This window comes from Perognathus longimembris, unplaced genomic scaffold (assembly GCF_023159225.1).
Source record: "Perognathus longimembris pacificus isolate PPM17 unplaced genomic scaffold, ASM2315922v1 HiC_scaffold_5388, whole genome shotgun sequence".
Classification (NCBI taxonomy): domain Eukaryota; kingdom Metazoa; phylum Chordata; class Mammalia; order Rodentia; family Heteromyidae; genus Perognathus; species Perognathus longimembris.
The window spans coordinates 1-14,358 of record NW_025960809.1 but is presented as its reverse complement, the minus strand read 5'-3'; positions in this window follow the sequence as shown (position 1 = coordinate 14,358).

Genomic DNA, 14,358 nt, shown 5'->3' with positions numbered 1-14,358 from the left:
CATGCAGTAACTGGAACTGAAGAAAAAAAAAGAGGCTCTTTTGAAACCAGCAGCCCGTAGGCAAAGGGCAGCACCTGGTTTCAGAATGCCTGTGAGCTTCAGTTTTTCTGATGCAGATAAAAGCTAAAGTGTTGTGTTAGTGTTAAAAAGGCTTTGGAAATCAAGAATACATTTCTAGATTAGAAATTTGGAAGTAAAATTGTCCTAATAATTACTGCAAAGCGAGAAACGGAGAATTATGGCTACCAAAATGTTTAACTGCCATTCCAGCTTCTTTGTAGGTTTTTTTGTAACAGTTTCCAGCAGGTCCACAGAGAAGCACAGGTAATTCCTACAAGTCTGTCAAGATCTAATACTGGCCCTTAATAAGTTCCAGGTAAGAGAGCATGCTTAAAAACTACTTCTGTGTGGACCACCTTGTTGCTTCTAATTGGAGTAAAGTGGCCTCTTGTAAGACTCACTGATCTGAAATCTGCGGTTCGAAGCCAGCCCAGGCAGAGAAAGGTCCCTGTAAGAGACTTGTCTCTAAGCAGCCAGCAGAGTGCTGGGAATGGAGTTGTGTGGAGCTCAAAGTGGTAGGGTGCTAGTCTTGAGCTGGAGAACTGGGGGACAGCGCCCAGGCCCTGAGTCCAAGTCCAGTGGAAAGTCACTCCTCCTGGGACAAAAGTGGTGGAGCATCCAGAGGCAGTAAGCCGCTGCTTGGATGGCAGAGATGGTGTCAGATCCTAGAGTCATTCCTGTTTGGCCTTTCAAAAGTTAATCAAAGCCGGGAAGTCCTAGAAGAATAGTTTGTAAGTATGCCTTTCAAATGCCCATGTCTGTCTACTGGGCAGGAACTTGCCAGTCATCTGTGATAGTGGTTAGTAAGGGTTTGTCAAAAGAGAGGATAGATTAAAATCTCAACCCCCCGCATTTACTCAAAGCTCTGACTGGCAGTGAGAATTTTAAGCTGATACATCTGTTTAGAAAAGAAAGCTTGTAGACCTAAGATTGTGTCCTGATTGAGATCTGTTAAAGGCCTGCAAAAGTAACTTTTTAGGTCATCAGAGATCAGTTCCCCAGCCAGTCAGGAAAATGATTTTACAAACTAGAATATTAAAAGGCACAAATTTGTAAACCTGAAGTCACCCATCTGGGTTTCATATTAAAAGAGAGCAAGTGTGGCTGTCAGATGCACGTAGACTGTGCTGAAAATCCCTGTGTCTAAATCAGCCAGACAACTCAGAGTTCCTGGGAACAGACTTTAGTAGACCCAGGGCCATGAGCTTTGCCTCCTGTGCCCCAGTATTCCCAAGAAGGCTTGGAGTGGATAAAGAAAAATTCCCATGGCCCACAAAACCCCTGGACAGAGAAGGAAACAATGACTGGTGGAAAACTTGTGAAGGGAAACTTATCCTGCCACAAGGGCTGGGTAAGGGGATCCTTAAGAGAATCCACTGAGCTTCTCACATGGGAACCCGAAAAATGCAGGACTTGCTCCGACACTCCAAAGTGAAAATTAGACAAGGAGATCAACTTATTGAAGATATTGTTAAAAATTGCAAGGCCTGTCAGCTTGTCAATGCCCCCAATCAACAGGTTACTAAAGGAACTCACCTCTGTGGGAATAGACCAGGCATGTATTGGGAAGTAGATTTCACAGAAATTACAAATATTTGCTAGTTTTTGTAGACACCTTTTCAGGATGGGTTGAAGCCTATCCAACAAAGCATGAGACCGCGAATGTAGTGGCTAAGAAGATCCTGGAAGAAATCCTACCCAGGTATGGCTTCCCATCCAACATTGGGTCAGACAATGGACCAGCCTTTGTCTCAAAAGTAAGTCAGGGAATAGTCGCCGCACTGGGGACGGATTGGAAATTGCATTGTGCTTATAGACCCCAGAGTTCAGAACAGGTAGAGATAATGAATCAGACTCTAAAAGAGACTTTAACTAAATTGGCCTTAGAGACTAGCATAGACTGGGTGTCACTCCTTCCTTTTGCTCTGCTTAGAGTAAGAAATTTCTCCCTATCAGCTTGGCTTTACTCCTTTTGAAATAATGTACGGGTACCCCCCGCCCATTATCCCTAGCCTTCAGACTGAATTGCTTGCTGATTTGAATGATGCTGAATTTTTGTGTAAACTCAATTATTTGCAGCTGGTGCACAAGAATATGTGACCTCAACTTAAAGCTTTATATGATTCTGCTTCTGTCCCTACCCCCCACTTATTCAGACCAGGGGACTGGGTGTTCGTTCGAAGGCATAACCCCAGATCCTTAGAACCACAGTGGAAGGGACCCTACATGGCATCGCCACTTGGGTTCATTGCTTCCACCCCAGGACAGCTGACTCCTTTGCCCTGGACGATGACTACTGTGGTGGAACATTGGAGGTCTCCAAGCACCTGACTCAGCCACTTTGCCTTCGCCTCAAGAAAAGAAAGTTAGACTGAATATTGTTATAATTTTCTTTTTGCCTTCTTTCCTTGCTACCCTGGCTAATGTTGACACTAACCCTCACCAACCTTTCCAATTATTGTGGCAGCTCACTCCAAAGTGGGGTGACCCCCTTATTTTAGCAACTAAGGAAGCCCCCTTAAGAACCTGGTGGCCAGACTTATGTGATCTGGCCACAAGCAACTGGGATGTGCCAGATCACTTGGACCCAAACCTGAATAAGCGACTTCCCAAGGGTGATGAGCAGGAGTACTGTCCAGTTTGATGTGTGCAGTCCCTTGGTAAAGTAGACTAAGGTTATAGGTTTCTGGCTAGGTAAGGTCAATGCCCCTGAGTCAGCCTGAAGGAGTTACAGAAGATGGATGATCTTCACCCATCAGCCCCCCTTTAAAACCAAGGGACCAGAGTTATTTTTGGTTACTACTTTGGGCCCTACTGGCCAATGCCTTACCTCTATACCATCCCCTAGACATGCAAGCCATTGAAATGGACACAATGCAGCCATGATTGGCTCCCAAGGTACCAAAAAGAAAAAGGGGGAAATGAAGTGCCAGGCTTTGAAGTCAGGCCCCACTTTACCACGTGAACCTGAGATAAGCTGGCCCTGTGAGCAGGACCGAGGATAAGCCCATTAGGGCCCAGTTGGTCTAGAACTCTAACAGCTGGGAATGCTTAACTCTGACGACCCCTGGGGTGCCTCGAACCCTGAGCCAATCAGATTTGTACCTGTATCCTAATCTTGCTTGCTTGAACACCTGATTATTGTAACTTTGTTCTTTGCTTCTTTGCCTTTATAAGACCTGTGTAATCACAGCTTGGGGCTCCCTCCTAACCTCCGCTGTGTCGGTGGGTAGGACGAGGCCCGAGTTGCAGCTTGCTTAAATAAAGCCTTGCCTTGCTTTTGCATTTCGGAATGTCTGAATCTCGGTGGTCTTCTTGGTGGTGGTTTCGCGATTTGGCACAACACCAGGACCTCTTTTGTGGTGGTTAAATGAAGATAAGAGTCTCACAGGTATTCCTGCTGGGCCTGAGTTCAAACCATGACATTCAGAACTGAATAGCTTCTATTACAGGAGTCAGTGCTGGCATTCAATCAGGTATACATTTGACTTACTTATATGCTCTTAAAATCATCACAATTAAATAACAACTCACCTCTGTAGTTTCTATGGCCCACTCTACCAAATCTTTAGATAAAGATAGTTGATGATCATGTAGAGCAAGTGGAGAAAACTGTCCTATTTTCACCTTAAGATCAAGACCTTGTGGAATATTCCAAGTGTTCACAATGTCATAATCTGCCTCCAATTTTCTTTTGTTATCTAAAATCACCTGGTCTCCAGCAGGATTCTGAAATTGGGTGTTCTTCAGAAAAGGGTGCAGCTACAAGAGATACATCATCCTAAGTTGAAGTATATACCAGTGGTTAGAAAGAAAATCGGAATTAAGAAAAGCTTCCGAGAGGGTTGGGAGTCTAGATTCAGACATGCTGCATCAGTGATGAGCATGAGCCCAGGCTTGAGCTTGCAGTAAAGACTCTCATGTGATTACAAAAAAAGAGAAAAGAAATCGAAAAGTTCCTGTGTGTCTTTTATCTCTGATTCAGAATTCAAGAAAAGCACAGACACCTGACAAAGCACTGACAAAGCACAAAGCACTGCAGAACAAAGTCTTTGGAGAAATAAGAATAATTTTCCTGAAAGCTGGTCACACAGCAAAGTGCTAGAAGGCCTCTTTTCAAGAGAATCCTATTCATTTAAATAAGCATGAATGCAGCCATTCTCAGGTGGCTAGAGTTTTCCACAACATCTAACTCTGTGGGTGTCAATAGTTATAGCTTGAGCTTGTTCAAGTTTTAATACCTAAAGGAGAATGAATCTAGATTACTTATGAGAAATAGAAATACTTGTGCTCAGCAGGTCATCCTTAGAAACTCATAGGGAAAAGGTGATTATACTCTTTTCACAACATTACCTATGTGTATGTGAAGTTATTAGTTACTAGAAGAAAGAATAGAAGCATGGAATTTCTTTCTTTCTTGCTACTGGCCTGTTGTCCATAAGAGCACAGGAGCACATGTCTAGAAAACCTCACAGACATTTATAGAAATTTAATTTCTTTACTTTGGGGAACATAACTAAAATATTTAATTTCATGTGGGAAGAAAGTCCTCTAGGAATTGACTGTGCTTATTGTGCGTGCCGTTCAAAATAGAAGGCCTTACCTGTGCAGGGGAAGGCACTGTCTCTTTCCTGTTTTCTATTGTTTGTACTTCTGTTTGATGTAGCAGCATCTCATGGAGAGCCTGGGCCATAGCATACACAGCATTGTATATATTGTAACTTTCTCCAGACATAGTCATGTCAAAAGTGTGCCCAGGCAACCAATCCAAGGAGGCATCACTAGGACAGTTCTGCCATGTTACACAGTCAGACTCAGAATCTGAGCATTGAAAGAGAGAAACCACAGCCGAGCAAGGAAAAAGTCTTCTGGGTATTTGGAAGGGTTCACTGCCTTGACAAAATCTGTGAATCCAGAAACATCTGGGTGATGGTGTGAAAAAGCGAGAGGGACATGGAATGAACCTCGCGTTAAAGATCTCCTCCTCATGGGTAACTCCCACTGTGAGTTCAGGATACAAACTTTACCTTTTACTAAATACTGCTCAGTATGATCCATGAGACCTAGTGCGTCTTCCTTACCACCGTATATGATGAGGACATTTGTTGAAGATTTGTTAATCTGGCTATAGAGTGCCATGCTTTCTAATGATAGGCCATAGTTTGGGATTGCTACCTCGAGGCTACACAAACTCTGTTCTTGTCCATCTCTTCTTTCAGTAGAGGAAGAATCCACAAGCCATTCTCATCTAGAAAGGTTAACAGTCCCACCCAGTTCCATCTGAAGTAAACCAGTAAGGAGACCATGGCAGTGGCTATAGACGTGTCCTTTGAGGCCATCTGATAGAGACCAGGGAACTTTCTGTGGTCATTCAGGGCCTGATCAAAAGGCCCAATGGTGAGCTAAAGGGAATGAAAATTGGATGCTCCATGAATGAGAAGATTTCTATCATCACAATCTCAGCCATGATGTATATGAAATAACCTGTCAAACTACATAACAAGGTTATCTTTTACTTATTGAAATAACATTAAAAATTTTAATATTTGGGGCTGGGAATACAGTCTAGTGGCAAGAGTGCTTGCCTCTTATACATGAGGCCCTGGGTTCGATTCCTCAGCACCACATATACAGTATATGGCCAGAAGTGGTGCTGTGGCTAAGGTGGCAGAGTGCTAACCTTGAGCAAAAAAGAAGCCAGGGACAGTGCTCAGGCCCTGTGTTCGCGGCCTAGGCCTGGCCAAAAAACAAAAATTAATATGTGTGCAACATGCCAATTTGTTATTAAATTGTCTCTTTATCTTTGTCACTACTTCCAATAAATCCTCCTTTCTATTACAATCCCACCCATATATTCCTAGCTCCATTTTCCCATATGTATCTTGAATAGTACATTGTATTTTCCCACCCATTTATTTCCTATTCATTTGTTCCTTTGCACATTTCCTTAACACCCGCACCCTTCTGGGACTATACGCTATATTTGTCTGGTGTTCATTTGCATATTGTTTGTTATTTGATTAGAGAGATTGGAGCATGGAATTTCATATGTTTGTTTAACCTACTTTATATCTTAATCATATATATTTATATACATATATAACTGTTATGTGTTCTATCCTTATATCATATTTCATATTCGTATGTTAGATTTAATATTTATATATGAGAAAACAATTGCCTCTTTTGTCTTCCAGAGTCTGCCTTACTCATTTCAACATAATGTCTTTCACTTTCTGGTAGGAAGAGCTGTGTGTGTGTGTGTGTGTGTGTGTGTGTGTGTGTGTGTGTGTGTGTGTGTGTGATTACACAGGATTATTTACTGTCAGAGCCCCATGCACTTTCTTGGATTTTTCCTCAAGTCTTGAACCACATGTTACTTTCTGGTTTTTGCAGGTAATTAGATATATTTTTTTGTAAGTAGGTAGGTTTACAAGTGTGAAACACCAACACCCAGCTCAGCATACCCTACACTTTAAAATCATTTTCCATTTCCTGAATTAAAAAAATATTGATAATTTTTAAAACTCCAAATAGTCCCTATTCATGCTTTAAATTTTTAATCCTTTTCCAAACTATGGGAGCATAGATAGCCCATTTTCCTGAATACTTATTCTTTGATATCACAAAATGTTATAGAATCATGAATGCGGTCACTATTCTCATTCTATTTTAAATACCTCGACTAGCATCAAATTGGACACTTCTCCCAACCTCACCTGTGGAAACCTATAGAGGTCCAGCAATGGGCCTATCTGGGCAGATGATACTCCTGATGGTCCTGTCAGTGCTCCTATAGACTTGCTGCCACGTATACACGAGTAGTTAGGAACCGTGTAGTTCCCAAAAAGCAAATGAAGGGATTTTTAAATGCTGTTGGCAATCCATCTTCAACATTACAGATATCAAATCCCAGAGTCACGTTATGTAAAAGAGCAGGAGTTTTGTTGATCTCTTCCATAGCAAAAGTCAAGGCCAAAACAAACTGATAGTTCTTGAAGATGAGCCTGTGTAATTAGCATAAAAATTTCAGAGTAGTTGAAACATTATTGTGATGGACTGAATCCTTGCTTTTCTTCTAAAGAATATATTAAAACATCAGCCATAATGGAGATGGAATGTGTATATAGTGTCTATTGCTTGCATATAAGATTAGATAAGAATATGCAGGTAAATTGTAATAAATGAGATTCAGAAAGTTAGTTATGCCAAGAATAAGAGTTTATTTGTTCTCTGCTACTTCATGCACCACAGTGAAAATCTCATGCACACTACAGATGGAATAGGCTATCGTGATACACCAAATATTCATTTTTACTCAGCAGACCATACATTTTTATTAATTTAGTGATTTATTTTTCATTATTACTGTAGAGGTTATATAAAGAGGGATTACAGTTACATAGTTCATGTAATGGATTAAGGTACATTCTTTTTTGAACCATGTATCCCCTTTTGTTGTTTTCTCCTAGTACTTTCCTTCTGTCCCTACCCACAAGATATACACTTCATTTTCCATCTACTGTCTAGTGGGCACCACTATTGTACTTGTTCACCTTTCTTCAACCTTTTATGCACACTGCATTATCCACTCAAATACAAACAGGACAAAAGGAAAAGAAAACAAAAACAGCAACAATGGCAATTGAAAATGTCTCCTTTCCTTGGAGTTCATTTCATAGAGTATAATTTTCTTTGACCATCTGCACATAGCTAGTAAGGATTTGTCAACCACTCCTATGCCTATACTCTTTTGGCCTCAGTGTGTGAATTCCTAGAGTCCTATAAAATTATCAGAGACACCAAACATTCTGGGTTGTTTTTCTTGGAGTACCCACCTCCACCTGTGGCAGGGCCAGGCCAACTAACAAATCCTAAGTTGAAGAGCATTTTTCAGAAGCAAAGTGGTATTTAAGATTCCATAGCAATCTCTGCTCACAGACCCAAAGTATTGAACAGCCTCCTTTGACATTAACCAGGACAAAAGACTTCAAATATCAGATCAGGGAAATTTTATTTTCTATTTTCTAACAAAACAAAAGGGATGCATCCAACTCTGAGGACCTAATCTTGGAGAGAGGAGCCTCCAACATGGGGGATGAGAGAATTGTAAGCAAGCTTTATATTGAAATGCCAGTTGTAAGGCCATCATCGTAAAACGCAATGATCACTACTCTCTTCCTAATATAGTTAGATTGAGAAACTGGAAAGCAAAAATACAGGGGAGTAAAAATGACCAAAGTATCTTTCTATCTGACATGTCTGTGAGTATAAAGGTGTGTTGGGTAAGCACATACATTCTTATGAAATTAAAAACATGTTGTTTTCAGAAGGAAACAATAGAGGAAGGATGGAAATCCAAATGATAGGATAAAGTGATTAAAAGAAGTGTTTGTATATGTGAAATTTTATAATGGAAGCCTATCATGTTAGTTGTGTCTTCTCAGGCTGAGAAAATAGTGACCTGAAGAAAATCTAATTGAACGTACACATATGGAGGATATGTTGATAAAGTTTTGTGAAAAGTTGACATCAGTATTACAAAAAGCAATTAATATTATTTGGGGGATCAGTTCTGCTGATAAAAAAGATAGGAGGCCAGGGGAAAGGAAAAAGAAAGCATTCATCTAGTGTGCATCTAGAGTTCCCTTTGTGATTTAAAATCCTGAGAACAAAACAGTCCATGGAAATAAGATGAGGTGTTACTTACGGCTTGTCTTCATACTTGTGAACACCGCTGTTACTGAAATCTGATCCCAAAGTGTAGAGAGGGAAAAACGCAACAATCATCACATCTCCATCCATGTGTGCTCGCTGCTTCATAGTGGAAAAGCAGCTAGTGCCGGCCAAGGAATTAACAGGAAGGGGAAACTGGACAAAAAAGAGTATGAAAATCAAAAGGCACATGCCTTAAGCCTCTGCCTATCTGAAATTCTGGCTGGAAGCGAGACCCACAGTGTCCGGTATGTATAGTCATATATCTTTATACAGGTGCACATGTGTCTTTTTATTGATTGAGAGATACATTGTTGTCCATATTTCCTTGTAGCCGCTCGTGAATCCCCAGGGACAATGTGGAAAACCCTTCTGTGAGGCTCTGCATCTGAGGCCTTGCATCCAGGAGAAAATATTATTTGGAAAATGTGTTTGCATTGTCCTTCTTCATCGCAGGTGCTGTAATTTCTCTCAGATCACAGATAGTGAGGCCCCAGGGATGAAGGTATTTTTGATATATGGTTTCACATCTGTGTCCAGAAACTTTTTGCATGAAAGCAATGATGGGTGAAGCAACTGGATTGCATCAGAGACTGCATGGAAATGGCCAGAAAACAATCTATGTCAGTGAACTATCAAACAAATTCTTATTGCATTGTATCCACAGGGTCAGTTCACACACGCAATGTCCATTACAGCCACCACATATTACTAGTGGATTCAAGCAGGTTTCAATAAGAATTCCACGTGCACAGCCCGCCACACACGCATTCATTTACTAATGCCCAAGAAGGCAGCAAAGCAGCCAAAAGCTGCAATTTCCCTTCAAAAATTCAAAGTCCATGTCAAAATTGAGTTGCACATTTCCATTTTGCACTTTTATGTTCCAACAGATCATGTGTACTGAACTTTCTAACATAGAACAAGTTATTCCCCTGATATACTTGTCTAAAACATGTAGTGAATGATGAAATTCCTCTTTATCATAAGGCTTAATCCATATTGAAACCAAATGTACAAGCACCTGTGATCACCGTTTAATACCCAAAGCAGACCTTACCAAGCACTTTTGTGTAAGTCTTAGAAGTTCACAATTATATACAGATACATTGTATATCTGTGTATAAAATTAGATTTGGTGTTCCTAAAGAATACAATTTCAATTATAACAACCAATCCTGAGTCCTCTATTCAGTAGTTACTTATTTATTGTTACAACCCTATGAGCAATTCATGTTCTTATATTAAGTTCGTTTTGGACTGGCTTTCTCTACAAACCCCTTTGATTCACTCATATTAAGCAGGGATACTCTCTATCCAAAAACCAGGAGTCAATGGAATCTTGATGTCCTGGAAGTAAATCAGGAGGGTAAGTTAGAAGTAGTAATGGGAATAGAGTAAAATGTATGGGGGGGTGGTGATTTTGGTTTTGTTTCAGTGACGTGGAAATGTGGAAGAGAGTAGAGTCAGTAGAAAGAACATGGTTAAAATGATAGAAAATGGAGAGTTAGCAGTAAAGAATGGGTGTTGTTCATAGGAACATAATTTTTAAAGAAAGAGAATGCAAAGAGAGAAATAAAGAAAAAATACTGGGAAACAGATACACAAAACGGAGTAAAATTATCATAAAAATAAAATAAAAAGGAAAAAAAGAGTAGAAAAACGAATAACCTCCCCACCAAAAAATAACTTGATAAAATCGACAGGTAAACGTGGAAAACAAAACCAAAACCAACGTCATTTCAGAAATGATGAAATAAAAAAAAGATAGCTTATAAAATTTTTGAGGAAAAAATGGAGCCTTCCTCATTTGGGTGGGCTTTCTACAGTCTCTGGTTTCCTTGCGATGGTCTGCAGACTATTTTGTCGCTTGGCTGGTTTGACTTGCTTTTAGTTTGCAGGGGGTGGATCTATTCTGACCTCCTCCCCTTTTAGTGAAATCCTGGGGCTCTGTGGTTCTCACAGCTTGCAGGTAGGCCTTGGGTGTCCTCTGTAGATGGGAACGTGAGCAGTCTTGGGAACCGTGGCTCCTCCATCTGCTGTGGGGCCCCTGCCTTTAATGCCTGGCTCTGAATAGGCTCTGGACTCAGCAGGGTGGGGCACCTCTGGCCTGGTTTACCTGGCTGAGAGTCGCTTGCTTGAGGGAGGTTCCTCCCTCCTGGGCGGGGTGGCCCCCTGGGCAGAGCTGGGTATGGAATTCAGCTCTGTTTCAGGCTGGGAATTGGGCTTCCAATGTGCTGGGACCGTTTATCTGTCTCGGGAACTGTTTGTTCTCCCTTCTGGCTGTTCCATGCCGCCGGTAGCTGCTCACCGCTTTTGGTTTCAATTTATTAATTCTGGTGGGCAGGGCAGGGCACCTCCTGGGCAGGGGTCATTCTCATGGGCGGAGATGTCTCTCACTGGTCAGTCCCTCTTGCCCTTCTCAAAGATGGCTCCTTTGTCCTAGCTTTCCCCAGGCCTGCTTTAGTTCCAGTCTGGTCTAACTGTATGCCAGTGTCAAAGATGGTGCTTTGCTCTGGCAGTGGGGAAGGGCTACCTCCCAGAAGCTGCTCTGTGGGCACGAGAGAGAATGTCGTTCATGGGGGTACTCATGCACGTCCATGCTCAGCCTGCGATCTGAGGCTGTACACCACCGTCTGGAGGATTTCTCCCTCGTCCCCACTATGTGCTTTACCTGCACAGAGTGATGGGCGCTGTGCTGGGCGTTGTGCGGGCGCCGTCACTGGCTTCACAGTGGGATACAGCCTGAAGCTCAAATCTGTGTTTTCAGACCAGAAAAGTTGATTTTTCCTTCCTAGGCAGAATCCCTGTACTGTTACAACTTACTTTGGCTATCTTTCTAGGAGTAAAAGTCTCTGGGGAGGGAAAAATGCAATGATGGAGGGAGCTCAGCTAGGGCTCTGCTGCTCCTCCGCTGTCTTCCTGGAATCATCTTTCGACATTACATTTTAATACAAGGAAAAATCCAGAATCAAGACATCACAGTGATAAATTTATAATCACCCAACAAAAGACGCCCTACATATGTCAAACCAATTCTCATAGAACTACACAACAAGATAGACCCAAACACAATCAAAGTGGGAGACTTTAAAACTCCACTCTCTCCAAGAGACAGATCCAACACCCAGAGGATTAGCAAGGGAACTGAAGACCTAAGTAACACCATACTCCCAATGGATCTGATAGATCTGAACAGACTCTTTCACCCTACAGAGACCCAGTACACATTCTTCTCAGCAGCCCATGGAACATACTCCAAAATAGATCAAGTCCTAGCCCGCACAAAGAACCTCAGCAAATACAAAAGTATCAACATCATCCCATGTATTACATCTGAACATAGTGGAATAAAGGTAACCCTCAATAACAAAGGATACCACAGAGGCTATACAATTACTTCAAGACTAAACCCCTCCCTGTTATCTAATACTGGGGTCACAGACCAAATTAAGGATGAAATTAACGAATTCATAAGCCACAACGACAATGAAAATACAGCACAAACACACCTGTGAGATACAGCTAAGGCAGTGCTGAGGGGCAAGACCATTGCCCTCAGTACTCACATTAAAAGAAAGGAAGCAGAGGAGGTGAATAACCTCACGATGACACTAAAACTTCTGAAGAAACAAGAAATAATCAAATCTAAAATGATTAGGAGGAGAGAGATCACAAAGATTAAAGAAGAGATAACTCTGATTGAAAATAGAAAGACCATTCAACAAATAAATAAAACAGAAACTGGATCTTTGAGTAAATGAATAAAATTGACAGACCCCTTGTAAGACTTACAAAAAAAAGGAGAGAAGAGACTCATATCTGTAAAATCAGGGACTCCACCGGAAAAATTACAACAAATACACACGATATTCTAACAATGACAAAGAACTATTTGCAGAACATAACTCACTGAAAAACAATAATTTTACAGAAATGGATCAATTCTTAGAGAAGTATAAACTGCCCAAACTGAATCAAGAAGAAATAAATCAACTAAATAAGCCAATAACTCACAGCGAGATCCAGGGGGCAATCAAGAGCCTCTCAACAAAGAAAAGCCCAGGCACTGATGGATTCACCAATAAATTCTATAAAACCTTTAGTGAGGAGCTAAGAGCAATATTCTCAAACTCTTCTGCGAAATAGAAACGGAAGGCAAAATCCCAAACTCATTCTGTAAAGCTAATATTATTCTCATCCCCAAACCAGGCAGAAACCAATATCACTAATTAACAAAGACACAAAGCTCCTCAATAAAATATCAGCTAACAGGATCCAGAAACTGATCAAGAAACTTATACATCATGACCAAGAAGGCTTCATCCCACAGACACAATGATGGTTCAACATCCGTAAATCAATTAATGTAATTCTCCACATAAACAGAGCTAAATCCAAGAATCACATTATTATCTCAATCAATGCCCAAAAAGCCTATGATAAAATACAACAGCCATAGCTTGTTAAAAGCTCTGGAGAAAACAGGAATAGATGGAACATTCCTTAAAACAATAAAAGCCATATACAACAGACCAACCGCTAATATCATAATAAATGGGGAGAAACTAAAACCATTCCCCCTAAACTCAGGAACAAGAAAAGAATGCCCACTCTCCCCACTTCTTTTCAACATAGTGCTGGAATCCCTAGCCATAGCAAAAAGGCAAGAGGTGGACATCAAAGGGATCCACATTGTCAAAAAAGAAATCAAACTATCACTATTTGCAGATGCCATGATCTTATATCTGAAGGACCCAAAAAACTCAGTCCCCAAACTCCTACACCTAATAAACGATTTTGGCAAAGTAGCAGCATATAAAATCAATCCACAAAAGTCAGCAGCTTTTCTGTACACCAGCACTGTACAAGCAGAAAAGGAAATTATGGAAACAATACCATTTACAAGAGCTAAAAACAAAAGAATAAATTACGTAGGATCAACCTAACTAAAGATATGAATGACCTATTTAATGAGAAATATAAAAATCTAAAAAGGGAAATCAAAGAGGACACAAGGAGATAGAAAGACCTCCCATGCTCATGGGTAGGCAGAATCAATGTAGTGAAAATGGCCATATTGCCCAAATTGTTAAAAAATTCAAGCCAATCCCCACCAAGATCCCAGCTACATTCATCACTGGAATAGGGAATGCAACCCATAAATTTATATGGAACAGCAAAAGACATGAAATAGCCAACGCAATTCGAGGCAAAAAAAAAAAAAAAAAACAAACCAAAAAAAGCAGTGCAGCAGGTATCACAATACCAGATTTCAAGCTCTATTACGGACCCATCATAACAAAAACACCCTGCTATTGGTATAAAAACAGACCTGAAGACAAATGGAATAGGACAGAAGAACCAGAAATGAAACCGCACTCTTACAGTCAGCTGATATTCGACAAAGGAGCTAAGGACATACAATGGAATAAACATAGCCTCTTCAACTACTGGTGCTGGGAAAACTGGGCAGCCATATGTAGAAAACTCAAAGTAGACCCAAGCCTATTACCGTGCATCAAGATCAACTCAAAATAGATCAAGGACCTCAACATCAGATTGGAATCCTTGAAACTACTG